At 36.3% G+C, this 16,858-nt stretch overlaps 1 long non-coding RNA gene across 1 annotated transcript in view; it reads left to right on the top strand.

The window, feature by feature from the left end:
• The window catches only part of LOC143689474 (uncharacterized), a 46,898-nt gene extending 36,848 nt beyond the window's left edge, over positions 1 to 10,050 (top strand). The window contains exons 3-4 of the long non-coding RNA XR_013178800.1: positions 4,758 to 4,866; positions 9,853 to 10,050. This is a non-coding gene — a long non-coding RNA (uncharacterized LOC143689474). The remainder of the gene's footprint in view (positions 1 to 4,757; positions 4,867 to 9,852) is intronic.
• The last annotated feature ends 6,808 nt before the right edge of the window (positions 10,051 to 16,858 follow it).

Here is a 16,858-nt window from a genome sequence, read left to right on the forward strand (position 1 = left end):
TACCAAAATTCAAATTTACATTTGGTTTTCTCTCCCCTTCCACACTCAATTCTATAGACAGCAGCAGATTGATCTTTTAAAAAGGTAAATCAGATCATATGACCCACTTTTTCAAAACTCTCCAATGGCTCGCCAGCACATTTGGAATAAAATCCAAACTCTTTGTAGAACTTATAAGTCCTACATGAATTTGTCCCTTCCTAAGTCTCAGGTATCATCTTGTGTTACTTGCACCACCTCTTTCCCTTTCCCTTTCCATGCCACATCAACACCTGCCCACCCCCACTGATTTCTTTGTTGATTCCTTTAACACTCACCTGCTCTTAATGCCTCAACACTGGCTATCCTTACTACCTGGAATTTTCTCCCAGATCTTCATACAAGTCACTTTATAGATAACCCTCTGCCCTGTTTAGCCACTTCTTATCAATTTACCAGCTTGGGTTTTCTTCTGAGCCCTCATCCCTGCCTTGTGTAATATTTCCTTATTTATTATCTCTCTCTCTCCATCTACAATATTAACTCAGTGAGAGCTGGGCATTCCTCTTTCTCATTCACAGTGTTGGCATTTAGTGTTTTCTCAATAAATATTTGTGGAATGAATATGTGATGATGGCATCATCAAGAGATTTTAAAACTATAATATAAGGGAATATAGTCCAAGAAGATTTGACCCTTGGGATTTTGTTAGATGAGTGACAAGCTGTGCAATGAAGCATGATTCCAAAAACTGCTACAGAAGGGGAAATCATTTACTACCCCGACTGCCTGGTACAGCTTAATGCCTCTCATTCTAAAATGAAGGTGCCCATTCTTTGAACTCAAGCCTATGTACAAAATATTTTTTTTTAAATAAAACCCCTAGAATATGAAGAGTCAGTACAATTGAACAACTACCATTATTTCTCACTAGTATAAATACAACGAAAATGAAAGTCTTCACTACCTTAGAAGGGCTATTTGACTGGCTTACCCATGAACAATAACTTGTATGAAATTCCTGTAAAGAACAGAAATTCTAAAAAGTGGAAAACTGTTGAAGTTTCAGGGAGATATTTTTTAAGTATTTCATTTTGTTTTCTAGTGATGATTAGGATGATGATGATGCCTGTGCATAATTTTTAACATTTATTGTTAATAGTATAATACAGGGTTTTGTATTTATGAACTCTTAATAGTCAGGTTGGTTATTTAAAATAGTACAAGTGAACTAAACCCAATAATTAGGTGAACTTCTACACTGTATCATTAATAGGAAAGTTAATGACTTCCATTCACTTCTCATATCTTTTACTAACTGTTAGAAAGAAAATGGAGGGGGGAATTTAAAATATCACACAAAAAATGATTAACAATTTAGATGTGGGAGGTGAAATTTAGGTTTACATTTTGAATACTTATTCACTCTTCCCAACTATCTTTCCTGACTTCAGAACTGTATAATAGTTTACTTCCCTTCATTGCATTATTAGTATTATAGAAGCAGGCTTTAGTAACCATTTATATTTGAATGGCTCATTAATTCAATAGATGAAATAAAAATAAGTTTACTTTAAGTAAACCTATCCCCTACCCTACCCCCCAATAACAAAGCAAAACCTGATGAGAGTTTAGAAATGATTCTATGATGTTATTTTTTGTTTTTAAGCTTGGGAAATGCTCTGTTATTTATTGGCTAGAGCCCTCACTACTACTTTTTCAATATGTATGAACTTTTGTTCTCCATAAGTGCAATCACATGCTTGGTTTGGAACCAATTTCACATAAGGCTTTGAAGTGGTACTGCATGATAAAACTTTGGGAAAATAATTCATTTAATATTTTTAATTTGCAAACATATATAAAAGTGTAGGATTAGCTACAGTTGAACTTTGAAATTTGAGATTGAAAAATGAGGGTGTTTATTTTTCTCCCTTAAAAGCAAGGCTTGAAGCCTGAATGTGGTAACAAATGACTCACTGACATAGCCATTGGTTCTTAATTTTTCTCCCCAGAATTAAATTTCTTGAGTTACGCTAAGAGTTCTATGGCTTATTTCTTTTAGCCTTTGTTTTTTATCTATACAATGCTTTGGATATAGAATTATTAGAATTCAGAAACTGTATCCTGAATAGAAATCAACCTAATTACTAGGTATTTATAGTAGCAATTAGAATGGGAACTTTATCTACTTCACCCTTACATTTCAGCTTTAAAGACTTACTTAAGATGAAACCTCAGAAGTACAGAAATAAAACAAACATGTGAACTACATAGCGAAAACTCCATTGTGCAGTTTTTTTCTTAAGCCCACAGTTGCTCACAAAATACATAAAATGTTTTACAAGTTTTATATGGGTAAGCAAAAGCAAAAGCACGCTGTGTCGTGAAGAGTCCTAAAGGGAGGTCAGTAACCTGGGTTCTGATTCCATTTCTGCTTTGAAAAGCTGAGTGACTTGGGTAATGTGCACATCTTCTCTTTCCATAAACTTTCAGGGAAGTGAAATGAAGGAGATGGATTAGATTTCCTCACTATTCTTAGAGTCTAGTTGGTAAATTTAACTGAACCAGAGGCTACGTCTGCATATGTGGTTGAAAGAAGAAAACAAATACAGTAAAGGAGATTTTCTTTCTGAACCAAATAGCCTAAGTTTACAAAAAGACTGAAAGATGATTACAAGATATGTGTTTTATCAAACTCAGGCATGTTCTATGAACTCTGCTTGAGCCTCACATGAGATTTGTTGTGATGGTCACTTTGGCCAACAGTCCCCAGCCAATACATCTTGTGAGGTTGGAATTTAATTAATAAGGTGATTTGATTCTATGACTTGTAAAAGTTATCCAGCCTTATAATTAATTTAGCAATCTTAGTGAGGTACCCCCTTCGCAACGGAATAAACCACTATCATCAGGTGCTTTTTAAACTAGCAGCTTAATCTACCTGCTGGTTCTTTCACTAATGAGTTAAATAAAATGTTGGAAGGCACCAACGTATAATTTTGTTTGTGAACTATACTTTAATGATCTTGATCCACTTAGTACTAAACGCCATTTAGACTCCTCACAAAATAAATTAGTCTGTTGTTTTAGGGCAATGATGTTTTGGCACGATGATGTTTGCCTTATTATTATTATCTTATCTTTTTAAGTGTGCACTTTTGTTACAATATCCCAAAGAAACAGGTCAGGTAGACCCCTGGTGTCAGGGCTACTGCTCCGGGCTGCTATGGTTCCCCCAGGGCATGGATGGCATGGTCTCTTTCAAAGCTGCTTTTTCAGTGCTGGGAACTTGTCCTGTTTCTGGGAGCTCAGCCATGGCTCTGTGATGCTGTCACACCTAATTTGCTCATGACCTAAATCTTGGTTCTGTTATCCTGCATTGACAGAGGAGAGAGGCTGAGGGACAGAACTGAAGTGGATCCCTCCTACATATGAGGAAGGAGTTAGCTTAGCTTTATGACAATTTACACCCCTGTGGTGCTTAGCCATCTGTGAAAAGCCTTGTTTCATTGGATTGTAAAGTGTACATTTAGAATCTTCTTCCCCACTGCTGAATTGCATAACTTGATATCACACCAACAATCCAAGTGCTTTATAGTGGTCATGTGGAGAAGAAATGTTTTGTTTATAATTTTGGACACTTGGCATTAGTTTGTGTTCCACAGAACCGGTGCCAGCAGCCCTGTTTCATGAAGAGAAGTGCACTAGGCAAGAAGTACTAGAGTAGAATATACCATTAGGGACCTGTGTTTCCCTGGCTACCTTAAAGCCTGATTTGCATTGCCATATGGCCAGTGTGACAGTCCCAGTGTTAACCAGACCTTGATGAGGCCTTAACCTTTGGAAGCTGCTATGCCACTGCCAATATAGTGTCATTCTAATGATACAACTTTCAAATGTATTTCCAGGCGAGTCAATTTCATCTCCTAATCTATTATCACAAGAGTGTTTAAAATGTCGAGTTCAAGCCTCCTATCTTACCCACCTTATTTCTTCTTATACCCAATGCTGATTTATCATGCAAGCAAAAATGTCTGCTATGCCCTTACTATGACAAGCATCCTCCCTTTCCTGTATATCTATTATTATAGGGGTAAAATAGGCTGCATTTTGTTAATTATTAGTGACTTGCTCAATACCTGGCATATTTAGGCACCTGCTGAAAATTAATTTACGTGAAATTTAATCCTCTTCTTTTAATACCAATTGTTTTTGTTTCCTGACTTGCAAATATACTTCAATATCAGACTTTTCTAATTATCCTCTCCTCACTTTTACATCTTTTTTACTTAGATATTTTTTGCATTGAGCTGCAACTTTGGACATGATTTCTCATTTTGTATTTGTTTCTGTATTCCACATTTCCATTTATATTGCACAGTCTTTCAATTCAGGACACTATATTTAGACTTCTCATTACCTACTACAGTGCACCATATATAATGGTCATTCTATATATATTCTTTGACATACCACCATATAAATAGAACCCAAGCCCAGCAGGAAATCAAGCTAATACAGGAGTTTATGTATTCTAACTGGAAAAAGGACCAACATTCATTTTCTATGTTACACCTCCAATTCCTTTACGATCCATTTTATAAATCCCTAGGATACTCCCTATTTCCAGGTACCATTTTCTGAGGCTACAGGCTTTATCTAAATCATGTCTGTCTGGATGGTGCTAATGTATCATATCTAAAGCAGCATAACTAAAGCATGGACTATTCTCTGTGGTATTCAGTTGGTTAATAAGTTTACTTTTCTCAATGCAGGAGCACAATGCTGGCAAGCAAACTTGAGGAGATTAAATGCTGTGCATTTCTCTCTGCTGGTTCTTCTGAGTCATCAGAGTAGGGCATTGCACCATGATCCTTACTTCAGGTCTGAAAAAGATCTATATTCCATAGATTACTTACTTCAAATTGCCAATTCATTAATTAATTAATTTTTATCCAATTACATTGAGATATAATCACATACCCTATAATCACCAGAGTGTATAATCAGTGGCTCCCAGTATCATCATGTAGTTGTACATTCACCACTACAATAAATTTTTGGACATCTTTATTACTCAAAAAATAAAAAAAAAAAATACACCTAAAATATCCCATACCATTTATTCCCCACCTATTATTTATTCATTTTGTCTTTATTTTATTACTCATCTGTCCATATAATGGTTAATGGGAGTGTCATTCACAAGGTTTTCACAATCATATGGTCACACCATAAAAGCTATATAGTTATACACTCATCATCAAGAGTCAAGTATACTGGGTTACAGTTCAACAGTTTCAGATATTTCCCTTTAGTTATTCTATTAAACTAGAACCTAAAGAGGAATATCTATAAAATGCATAAGAATAATCTCTAGAATGACCTCTCGATGCTATTTGAAATCTCTCAGCCACTGAAATTTTATTTTGTTTCATTTCTCTTCCCTCTTTTGGTCAAGAAGGTTTTCCCAAACCCACAATGCCAGGGCCAGGCTCATACCTGGGAAACATGTCCCATAGAGAAGGGTGGGCAGTGCACTCACCTCCTGAGTTGGCTTTCAGAAAGAGGCCACATCTGAGCAACAAAAGAGTCCTCTGTGGGTTACACTTTGGCATAATTATAAGGAGGCTTAGCTTCTCCTTTGCAGGAATAATTTTAATAAGGTCAAACCCCAAGATGGGAATTCCCCAGGTGGGGAAGTTTAATGTTTCTACTTTTTCTCCCAGTCTGTCAAGGGGACTTTGCAATAATTTATTTATTTTCTGCACACATTACTCTGTGATGTGTGATTACACTAACTTGCCAAAACAAACAAACTGAAAAAACCTCACTCCCTATCCAAGGTTCCATGTAATTATAGTGTTCAAATAAACTGGCCATACAGGTTAAATTAGATTGTATGCTACAGAAAATATAAATGTTGCATCAGATAGACATCTCTTCCTTTGGTCTCATATAGCGTTGAAGTTTTAAAACATAGTAAATATCATCCATTACCCTTTAGTCTGATTTACCTTAGTCCTATCTAGCTCACCTTCATTCATTTATCTGTTAGAAGTCTGATCCTCCCCCCCCTTTTTTTTTTTTACCTTCTTTAACAGTTGTTGTATTGGGTAATGCTGACTTTCATAGCTACAGAACTCTAGCTCTGAGTCTCGGGTGTCATATAGATAGAGTTCCAGGAGGCAACCAGTTTAGACCCAAAGAGATAAGCATTTCAGAATTTAGAAGTAACCATTACAACTCAGGAATAGATGTGACTGCTGTAAGAGTGTGCAATCTGTAACCTTTACAATAAGCCTTCCCCAGATAACCTATACTCTCAAATTCAATTCTCAGAGTTTGCACATTAATGTTAATGTTAGTGAGATGTTATAATATTTAACTTTCCGTTTCTATCTTATTTCATTCAACATACTGTCTTCAAGGTTCATTCACCTAGTTGCATGCCTCACAACTTCATTTCTTCTTGCAGCTGGTCATTATTCCATTATACTTATATGCCATATTTCACCCTTCTGTTCATCAATGATGTACCCTTAGGCTGCCTCCATCCATTACAAATTGTGAATCTGGCCACCATAAACACCAGTGTGAAAATGTCCATTCATGTCTTTACTTTCAGTTCATCTATGTATAGACCTACTATTGGGGTTGCAGGATCATATGCAGGAGATTATACTTAGTCTCCTGTTGAACCATTCTACTCCCCTACCAACAGTGAATAGGTACATATCTCTTTCCACATTTTTTCCAGCATTTGTATCTTTCTGTTTATTTTTATTTATATATTTTTTATTTTATTTTTTTACATGGGCAGGCACCGGGAATCGAACCCGGGTCCTCTGGTATGGCAGGCGAGCATTCTTGCCTGCTGAGCCCCTGTTTATTTTTTAAACAGTTTTTGTCATATATCATAAATCCATCCAAAGTAAACAATCATTGGTTCCTGGTATGACCACATAGTTATGCATCCACTAGCACAGTCTATATGAGGATATTTCCATTCCTTTCACAAAGAAAGAAAAAGAGGGAAAAAATGAAGGGTAAAATATAAAATAAAAGAGGAGAAACCACACCACCACCAAGAATCCTATTCCCCTCCCTTATATCTCCCTCTTACTGGCTTTTAGCATTGGGTATATTGAATTTAATGAAGCATATTACAGTAATACTGTTAATTATAGACCCTAATTTGTATTGGTTGTATATATAAACATTATATTGTTTATATACTATTCCATTTTCAACACCTTGCAATGTTGACATTAATTTGTTCTCCTTTATGTAAAAACTTTCTTATATTTGTACATTTAATCATCATCGTTGTCCACTCGAAATTTTGCTAAGTTATACAGTACCATTCTTTATGTCCTATCTTTCCTTCTGGTGTCATAATGCACTAGTCTTCCTTTTTCAATCATACTCATATTTTGTTCAGAGCACTTACAGTATTGTGATACCGTAAGATAATATTGTGCTATCCATTTCTGGATCTTTATAATCAGTCCCGTTGAATGTTCTATACTCCTTCAGCATCAAATACCCAATCTCTACCCACTTTCTATCTCCTAATAACCTGTGTCCTCAACTTTTTTCTCAGAGTTTCCTCATTAATGTTAGCTCATAATAGTGAGACCATATAGTATTTGTTCTTTTGCTTCTGGTTAATTTCACTCAACGTAAAGCCCCCAAATTTCATCCACGTTGTTGCATGGGTTATAACTTTATTCTGTACCCTTACTGACAGTCTTCATTTCTACAACTTCTCCAAACCTCTCTCTTCTGTTTTTTACTATCTGCCTATAGTGTTCCCTTTAGTAGTTCATGTAGAGTAGGTCTCTTGTTCACAGATTTTCACACTGTATATTTCTCTGAAAATACTTTAAACTCTCCTTCAGTTTTGAAGGATAGTTTTGCCAGATATCGAATTCTTGGTTGGCAGTTTTTCTCTTTCAGTATCTTAAATATATCATCTCACTGACTTCTTGCCTCCATGGTTTCTGCTGAGAGATCCATGTTTAGTATTATCAGGCTCCTCTTGGATGTGATTTGTCACTTTTCTTTTGCTGCTTTCAGAATTCTCTCTTTGTCTTTGACATTTGACAATCTAATCAGTAAGTGTTTTGGAGTAGGTCTATTCAGATCTATTCTGCATGGGGTATTTTGTGCTTCTTGGATCTGTAATTTTATGTCTTTCATAAGGGATGGGAAATTTTCAGTGATTATTTCCTCCATTATTCTTTTTGTCCTGTTTCCCTTCTTTTCTCCTGATGGGACACCCATGACATATATATGTTCATGTGCTTCATGGTGTCGTTCAGTTCCCTGAGACCCTACTCATATTTTTCCATTCTTTACATTATCTGTTCTTTGGTATGTAGGATTTCAGATATTCTGTGCTTTATTGCATTAATCCTTTCTTCTCCCTCTTCAAATCTGCTGTTGTAAGTCTTCGTTGTATTTATCATCCCTTCAATTGTGCCTTTCATTCCCATAAGTTCTGCCATTTGTTTTTTTCAAGCTTTTGACTTTTTCTTTCTGGTTACTCAATGTCTTCTTTATGTCCTTCATCTCCTCTGCTGTATCTTCTCTTAGCTCATTGATTTGACTTTTGATTTGATTTAGCATGTTCGTTTGAATATCTTTAATGTGTTTTCAACTCCTGTCTCTCGTCTGAAGTGTTAGCTTGTTCCCTTGACAGGGTCATTTCTCTATATTTCCTAGTATGACTTGTAATTTTTTGCTGGTATCTAGGCATCTGGTTTCCTTGATTAGTTTATTCTGGAAGTCATTTTCACTCTTTTATCTATGTTTTATTTGCTGGTTGGTTTTGTTCTGTATCTGTTCTTTGACATGCAGTTCAACTTATTCTAGACCTCTAGTATAGTTTCTGTTTAACTGATCAGGATTTTTCTGCTCTTATTTTTCTGGTTCTTGCCCTGCCTATATGGAACCTTTTCTTTTTAGGAGTGTCTCCCCAGGTATGACTGAACCCAATCAGATTTCCCCAGACCAGATAGGCCCAGTCTCAGGAGAAGGATATAATCTATATCAAGTATCCCTGAGGATGAGACTTAGCAGGTTGTCAGACTTTCCTGTGACTCCTCTAGACTCTGTGTTTCTCCTATCCTGCCCAGCAGGTGGCACTTGTCAGCCCACAGTTCCCCACTGCTGTGAAGTGGTACTGCACCTTTAACTCTTCCAGACCTTATCTTTGCCAGGGGCATGGTTGAGACAGAGGCTAAGGTAGAAGGTAAGATCAAGCTGTTTCTGTTTCCTAGCCCCTGGGGTCTGAATTCTCCGAATGATGGCCTTCCTTCACACCCCTTTTCTTGGAAAAGATCTGCCCTTTATGGAATAATCTTGTTCACTTGCCCTTTTACTTTGTCTCTCAGACCTATCTTAACTCTGCCATTGCTTGAGTAATGATGACAACTCAAAATGACTGAGACTTTCTCTAATGAGCTACTTAGAATAGTTAAAAAAAAAAAAAAAAAAAAAAAAAGGAATCCCTTTTCAGAGCCAAAAAGAAATCCTTTTTCAGAGCCAGTCATAGTTCCCAAGGTTGGCAAATCAAGAGCCAGATTCATACGCAGCTCTGTGTGCCCCTTTTCTTGGAGCACAGCCCTTTTTCAGTATTCTGAAATTGGCTGACTCAAAAGCCTCCTTTTTTAAAACTTTTCCCCATCAGCCCCACCTCCTCACTGCCAGGAGAGACCTCAGCATTCCTTTCTTGCTTGCTCTATGTTTACCTTTGCTCAGAACTTATATTCAGCAGTCCAAATTTGCTAATTAAAACTGCAATTGGAACTTGGTTAAGCTACCTTCCTTGCTACTAATAGAGACTGCTTCTTTTTCCCACAGGAAAGTGTATCCAACAGAGCCTGCCATGTCAGAGGGAAAGGGGCACCAGCCACCACAATTTGGGGCTTTACTTAGAGTTCTCTGCTCTGACCTCAGCTTTTCCATCCAATACAGACTGGTATACAATGCATGTCTGGTCGTGGATGTCACCCAAACAATTCCTGCCTATTTCCTCGTTGTTCTAGAGGACTAATTGAATTCCATATCTCCTTATGCAGTGATCTTGCCCTGCTTCACCAATTTACTTTTTAGTTCAAAATATAGCTCTGTGTTACTTTGAAAATGAGTCAGAATCTTGGATGTGCCACCATTTTGCATGCTTTTGAAGTTGCTAGAAACTGGATAACATGCTTTCTTTAACCATTAGCCCTTTTAATTTCTAGACTACATTGTAGTATTGATTAGCAAAACATAGCCATCTAACATTCTAACACAGTGTAGTAGCTACTGAAAGAAGATATGATTTTGCAAGGAAAAACCTGCAAAACAATTGCACATCAAATGATAAATAAGGGTTGGCTGAAAGTATTACATACAATTTTTAATGGCCTAGTTAGAAGGAAAAATACTTAGTTGCTCTGTCAAAGTAGATTACCAAATTAGAAAAATGGAAAGGAAGCTGCTGTGTAAAATACTAGTGTTCTGTCTGAATGTGGTAGCTCAGAGCTTAAAATCCACACTAATATGGATTTCAAAGAAGAACCTATCATTTATTAGGGAGAATATTTTGCATTGCCAACTGTATTACTTTCAAATATGTGTATGGTTGCTGTCATATCACCCAAAAGTGATGAAAATATCTCTTCCTCTCTGACAAGCCACAGAAGTACATGCCAGCCAGGGGCTATATTTGGGTTCTAGTTCTGGTTGCAGCCTACGTAATTCTGTAGCTGCCAGCTCAGCATATTCGTGGGGATCAAATTTTTAGACCAAAAACATAATATGGTCCTATATTCTTTTTTTTTTTCATTTAATGTAGTTGTATTGAAAAATATGCATACCCAATACAAAACATCTGATGTGTACCATCACTGGCAAACAGTATCATATAATTGGGCATACAACATCATGATCAATTTTAGAATATTTCCATTACTCCATTAAAAAATTTTTAAAAAAAGGAAACCCAAATCTTTCTATCACCCTTGTACCACCTTATTATTGTTGGCCCATAGTATTGGTATAGTCCATTTCTTAGTCCTGATTAAAGAGTATTAAGATATTACGGTTCAGTATATTCCATAGTTTGCAATCGATACATTTTCCCTAGATACCCTTCTATTATTAATTCCTTATAATAGTGTCATACATTTGTTCTATTTCATGAGAGAACTTTTCATTACAGACATTGTCCACCAAAAGACTCACTGTATTATACAATCCCATGTTTTAAACTCCAGCTTTCTTTTTGGGGAATTACGTGACTCTAAACTTCCTCTTTCTGCCACATTCATGCACCATTCAATACTGTTAATTTTTATCACAATAATGTACCACCATCAACTCTGTCCATTTCCAGACTTTTAAATTCAACTGAGCTAAAGATTCTGCACATATTAAGCAACCTCCCCCCAATCTTTAGCCACATTCTATAACCTAGTAACCTATATCTACATGCTATGTTGATGAATTTACATATTATAATCAGTTCATATTACTGAGTTCATACAATATTTGTCCTTTTGTGTCTGACTTCTTTCACTCAACATAATGTCCTCTGGGGTCATTCATGTTGTTGCATGCCTCAGGTCTTCATTCCTTCTTACTGCTTACTGTATGTATATACCACATTTTTGTATGCTGTATCTTGAGATCACGTTTCATTATTTTTCCATGTGAGAATCCCATTATTGCAACACTATTTGTTGAATTTTTGTTTGCTTGTTTGTTTTGGGGGAAGTGCACGAACAGGGAATCAAACCCAGGTCTCCCACACTACATGTGAGAATTCTACCATTGAATTACCATTGCACACACCGTACATACCGCATTTTGTTTATCCATTCATCTGATGAACATTTGAGTTCATTTGGCCCTATATTCTTAAGCAAGATTTCAAAGGTATTTAAAAAGTCAGTGAATATTCCTGCCTATTTATTTTAGTATGCAAACTGCCGGAATGTACTCTAATAGAACTAGAATGGCTTTTACAAAGGGGAATTTAATAAGTTACCAGTTTATAGTTCTAAGCCTATGAAAATGTCCAAACTAAGGTATCTAGGGAGAGATACCTTAATTCAAGAAGGGCCAATGAGTCTGGAACACCTCTCTCAGCTGGGAAGCCACTCTGGTCCTTTGTTCCTGAGCTCCATTGCTTTCAGCCTCTGTTCCTGTGGGGGTTCCTCACTTAGCTTCTCTGGGGCTGGCTTGCTTAACAGCTCATGGTAATATTTGATAGAGCCAAACATCTCCCAACATCTGTGTCTCTGTTCTTCAAATGTCAGTATCTGCATCAACTCTGCTCTGTTTCTATCAGCTCTTTCATTACTGACTCTCTCCAAAATGTTTCTTCCTTTAAAGGATTCCAGTAAACTAACCAAGACCCACCTAGAATGGGTGGAGTCACATCTCTAGCGAATCAAAGGGTCACACCTGCAATTGGGCACATCACATCTCCATGGAGATAATCAGAAGTTTCCAATCTACCGTATTTTATCAGGATTAAAAGAAAAGGCTGCTCCCACAAGGTTGGATCAGAATTCAAATATGGCTTTTCTCGAGTACACAATACTCTCAAACTGGCACACAGAGAAATGTTTTCTCTTTTTTCCTTCTTCTGCTAACAACTGAGAATCCAGATCTGAGTAACTAGAAGGTACCTTTAAAATTAAGTAATTTTTCAAGCCTTGAAATTTGACTTCTTTAGTGTGATTGCTCACTTTTTTTTACATTTCTAAAGATACTAATAGCAAGTTTGTATATGAACAAGTATTATTCTCTTCACTGTAGTATGGAAAAAGTGTTGGGAGAGCATTGAGTGTCCATAAAATTGAAAGAAACCTTGCATGTATTAGCTAGCCTCCAAGATCTCTCTAAGTTTCTCAGGATACAATTGTTGTAAATGAGGTCTGCCATGTGCCCTGAATTCACAGTCATAATAAAGCACTTAAGAAAGTTGTCTACTTGTAGAGGGTATGTCTCTTACCTGCCCAGGAAGGTGGAACAAAATCTCAGGTGTGCCTCATGCTGTTTGATGGGTTTTCAAATAATTGGAAAGCCTTTCAATGTACTAGTTTAAAGTGTAGAAAACTGGTCAGTCACATAGCACAAGTAGGATGACATGGTTTGGGACTGTTTCTGTCTACTTAAGCTCAGAAGCCAAGGAGAGAATTTTGAGATATGTCATTTTGCTGTGCTAAGGGAGACCGCGAGAAATAATTTTGTCTGACTTTTACCGAATAGGGAATTGAGATCTTGATTCAAAGACACTTTCCGATAGCCACAGTATTAGGGAGTATTGGGACTGGTATGAACTACCCCACCCTCCCATGGCAGGGTCCTTTGCCATGCGTGCTGATTTTTCTTGTCTCAAGAAACAGTGTTAGGAATTAAAGGGAAAAGTCTATTCCAGTAATTTCAGTCTCCTAAAGTTGCTCCCGTCCTTAGATCAGGCACCTACAGAGTTCCTTCCACACTGATTTAGAAGATCATGGTGGTAAAAGATGGTTCAGCTTTAGAGTAGATCCAAGGCCACCATGGATGTTTGCCTGGTTTGTACTTGTGGAACTAGTAGAACCTTTGACTCTCTGCAGTCTCTTAATGTAAGATGAATCAAATTTAGGGCTCTCTCTAGCATGGTATCACTTACTGTGCTCAGATATTTCTAATTTCCTGCATCTATTGAGTATGATAGCAAATGCCCTAGCCTGCTTTTTAAAAGTCTTCTAGTCCAACCAAATCCTCTTCAACTATTTTTTAAAAAATGAATTCTCTCTCAATAAATGGGCTTCGTTTTCACATCTTACCTTTCCTTATACTTCCTCTTCTCTGGGAATCCTGTAAAATATTCAGCATATACAGTATAAGATAAGGCTCAGAGGCATAGGGTACAAGAGGGAGAGAGAGAGAAAGCAGAGAGGGAGAGAGTGTGTTAAAAGCTGATGTAAAATTGTCAAATGCTTACACTTTTCCAAACAAAGAGCTTGCCAGATATGAATACTTCCTACTCCTTATTCACCATCAAAGACTATGTACCTTTTACCTTTGTCAATTTCCCTTGAAAAATGAGTTATTTTCTGATACATGCAGAAAATAAAACAAAACTATTCTTAATACTTTCAAACTACAAAAATGAAGATATAGATAAAAAAGTCATGACTTGATAGATAAAATTATATAGATGTTCATTTTTGAAATGAAAAGAAATAAATGAAAATCTCCAATGATAGTACCACGCAGAGAAAAAGTATGTGGTGACCTTCCTAGTTTATTTTTTTTTAATTTGTAATACAAATGAAAAATTGATCCAATTTTTAGAATTCACAGGTGATTTTTGATATCAGGCAAATGGGATATTAAATTTTTTTTGAAGTCTGGACATTGCTTTGAACAGAATATTGAATTCAGTATCTGCCACTGAATGGCCCAATATTATAAACTATGGCAATGATGATATGATGCCTGATATATTACTACAGCTATTGCTATTGTTATTATTAGAAGTAAACAGGCATATGGGAATTTAAGGTAGGAGGAAGACATTCAATATTGCTCTCTTATGATGTACAGAATTCTTGCATTGATTGTGATAATCTTGAGGACTGTGGTACTTTAATACTAAAGTTATGAGAGAAGTACATAAAGGAAGATTTCTGATTAGGTCCTTATTGAGACAGTTCCAGAGACATATGAGAATTAATGACATTTATTAAGCTTGAAGCCCAGGCTTCCTGTACATAGTGGAGGGAATGAAAAAGTCCTCCAAAATTTCAGTACAGATCAACCTCTGATTAGCTTATAACATTTCTCATGTTACATTTGTATTCATCCCATGGATGAATGTCACAGCACTGTCGGGGTGCTGGGTCACCATTGTACTGTTTGGACATGTGCTGCATCCACTCTCCTTTTTTTTTTTGTTTTACTCTTTTTAAATAGTCTCTGGGAAAAGAATAATGATAATCCAGTGAAATATCTGACAGATGGAAACACAGATGCAAAGCTAAGTCACATAGGAGTCAAGATTTCAATGTTGATGAATTTGATTCTACTCCTGAGGATAGAGATTAAACCATTCAGCCATAGCAATAAAGGCCAGATAAAAGAATCAGATTAATCTCAGGTCCACAGAGATAGGGGCAAAATTTGGAATCTGCCAAATAGAGAGGCATTAAATCAATCAAGAAATTAGATGCGATTTCCAGATGCTAAACACCCACAGAACTACTATGAAATTAAACTCTGCTTGAATTAGAATATATAAGAATATTTCCTGCAGCCTTGCTCATAAATGACACTAAATGTTCAAAATCCAACTAAATTTCTTCAAAGGATTGTTTTCCAACCATCCTCTCCTACTTCAATTGCAAAATGTCTCCCTTATTTCTATGTTCAGTAATGTACAGAGGAAAGCAATAAGAATTAAAAAATCAGCACCCAATGATTAAGGCTTTTCCAATGCCACAGTGAAACAAGTATTCATTTTCATCATTAAATATTAACTGATCAATTTCCTTTTGTGTGAAGAAACCGTTAAATTTGAGTAAATAAATGATACTTTTCTAGAGAATAATGTGAAAAGTAAAATTTTACTGAAAATAATAAATTCTTCTTTAGGTTTTTAAAAACTCACATCATTTCTTGGTATTTCAACACGGTTAAGTATATACTTAGTAATGAATATGTCAATCCTACAATTGTTGAAATAATACCTACTTAAAGCACACACTAAGTACAAAAACGGGGGCCCTCCAATGTTTCATTTACTTGCTCCTGGGAAGCATTTAATGGTCTCAAGCTGCAGGTAGAGAAAACCCTGCTTTGCTTAAAATATTTAAAAATGTAAATATCTGAATAAACATATTCTCTCCAAATGCCTATCACAGTATGCGGCATATGGTAGGTACTCAGTGTTGTTTGTGTTTGGGTGTGTGTGTGTGTAAACAATTAAATGATAAGAACAATTTAAAATGTATATGCACATCTAACCCCCCAAAATAGGAAGGAGGCATATATAATAGATATACCTCAAAAGTTTATTTAGTACTTATTTTTGAAAGTAGGTCTTATTTTAAAGATCTAGTTCCTGCCTTGATAAAGTGTACCCTTCAACTGCTCAGAGGGGGAAAAAAAAGGAAAAATTTTTTTTTATTCTTTACCTGTATGCTTACGGTTGCTTCTTTCCCCATGACTCAGAAGAACTACTGGCTGGGCTCGATGTCTTTGAATAAATATTTTTGTGTGTGTGTGAAAGTCTTAAATAGTGCTCTAAAATTTCTTAAACTCCGCATAACTTTTACAAGAGTTGCATAGTATGCTGCACTCGAGAAGTTCTTCTCTCTTTCATTGGTCTTTAGTGAGGTATGAATGTGTCCCAGGTGGAGAGCTAAGTCCCTGATGAAGAACCTCTGAAGACTGTCTCAAGGAAACAGCAGAGGAGGTATTTTGTCCCATCCTCATGTTAATCAACATTCTTTTTTGCTGAAATTTTGAATGCAAGACTGCTTGAAACATTGTGGCTTCCATTCCTAGAACCTCTGCTGCTTGCCCTCAGGGTGACTGTATCCCTTCAAGACCTATAAAAATCCTTGCCCGCTTGCTCCCTTAGAAGTTGTTTCTCCAGAAACTCTGTGCTGTAGCAGCTAGTAAAGATAAATCTGTCTTTACATCAGATTTCCTTGTTTGAAGTAACTGTGCAAATAATTATATCTTAAATATTTCATAATAAATAAATACATATTATTTTTAAAAAGCATAATTTAACAGTTCCCTCAAATAGAGTCCTTTTTAGTTGTGCATGAAACAGGGACTTGTGCATGCCCATTTCCTTCTTATTTGCCCTCACATT

This window comes from Tamandua tetradactyla, chromosome 7 (genome assembly GCF_023851605.1).
Source record: "Tamandua tetradactyla isolate mTamTet1 chromosome 7, mTamTet1.pri, whole genome shotgun sequence".
NCBI lineage: Eukaryota > Metazoa > Chordata > Mammalia > Pilosa > Myrmecophagidae > Tamandua > Tamandua tetradactyla.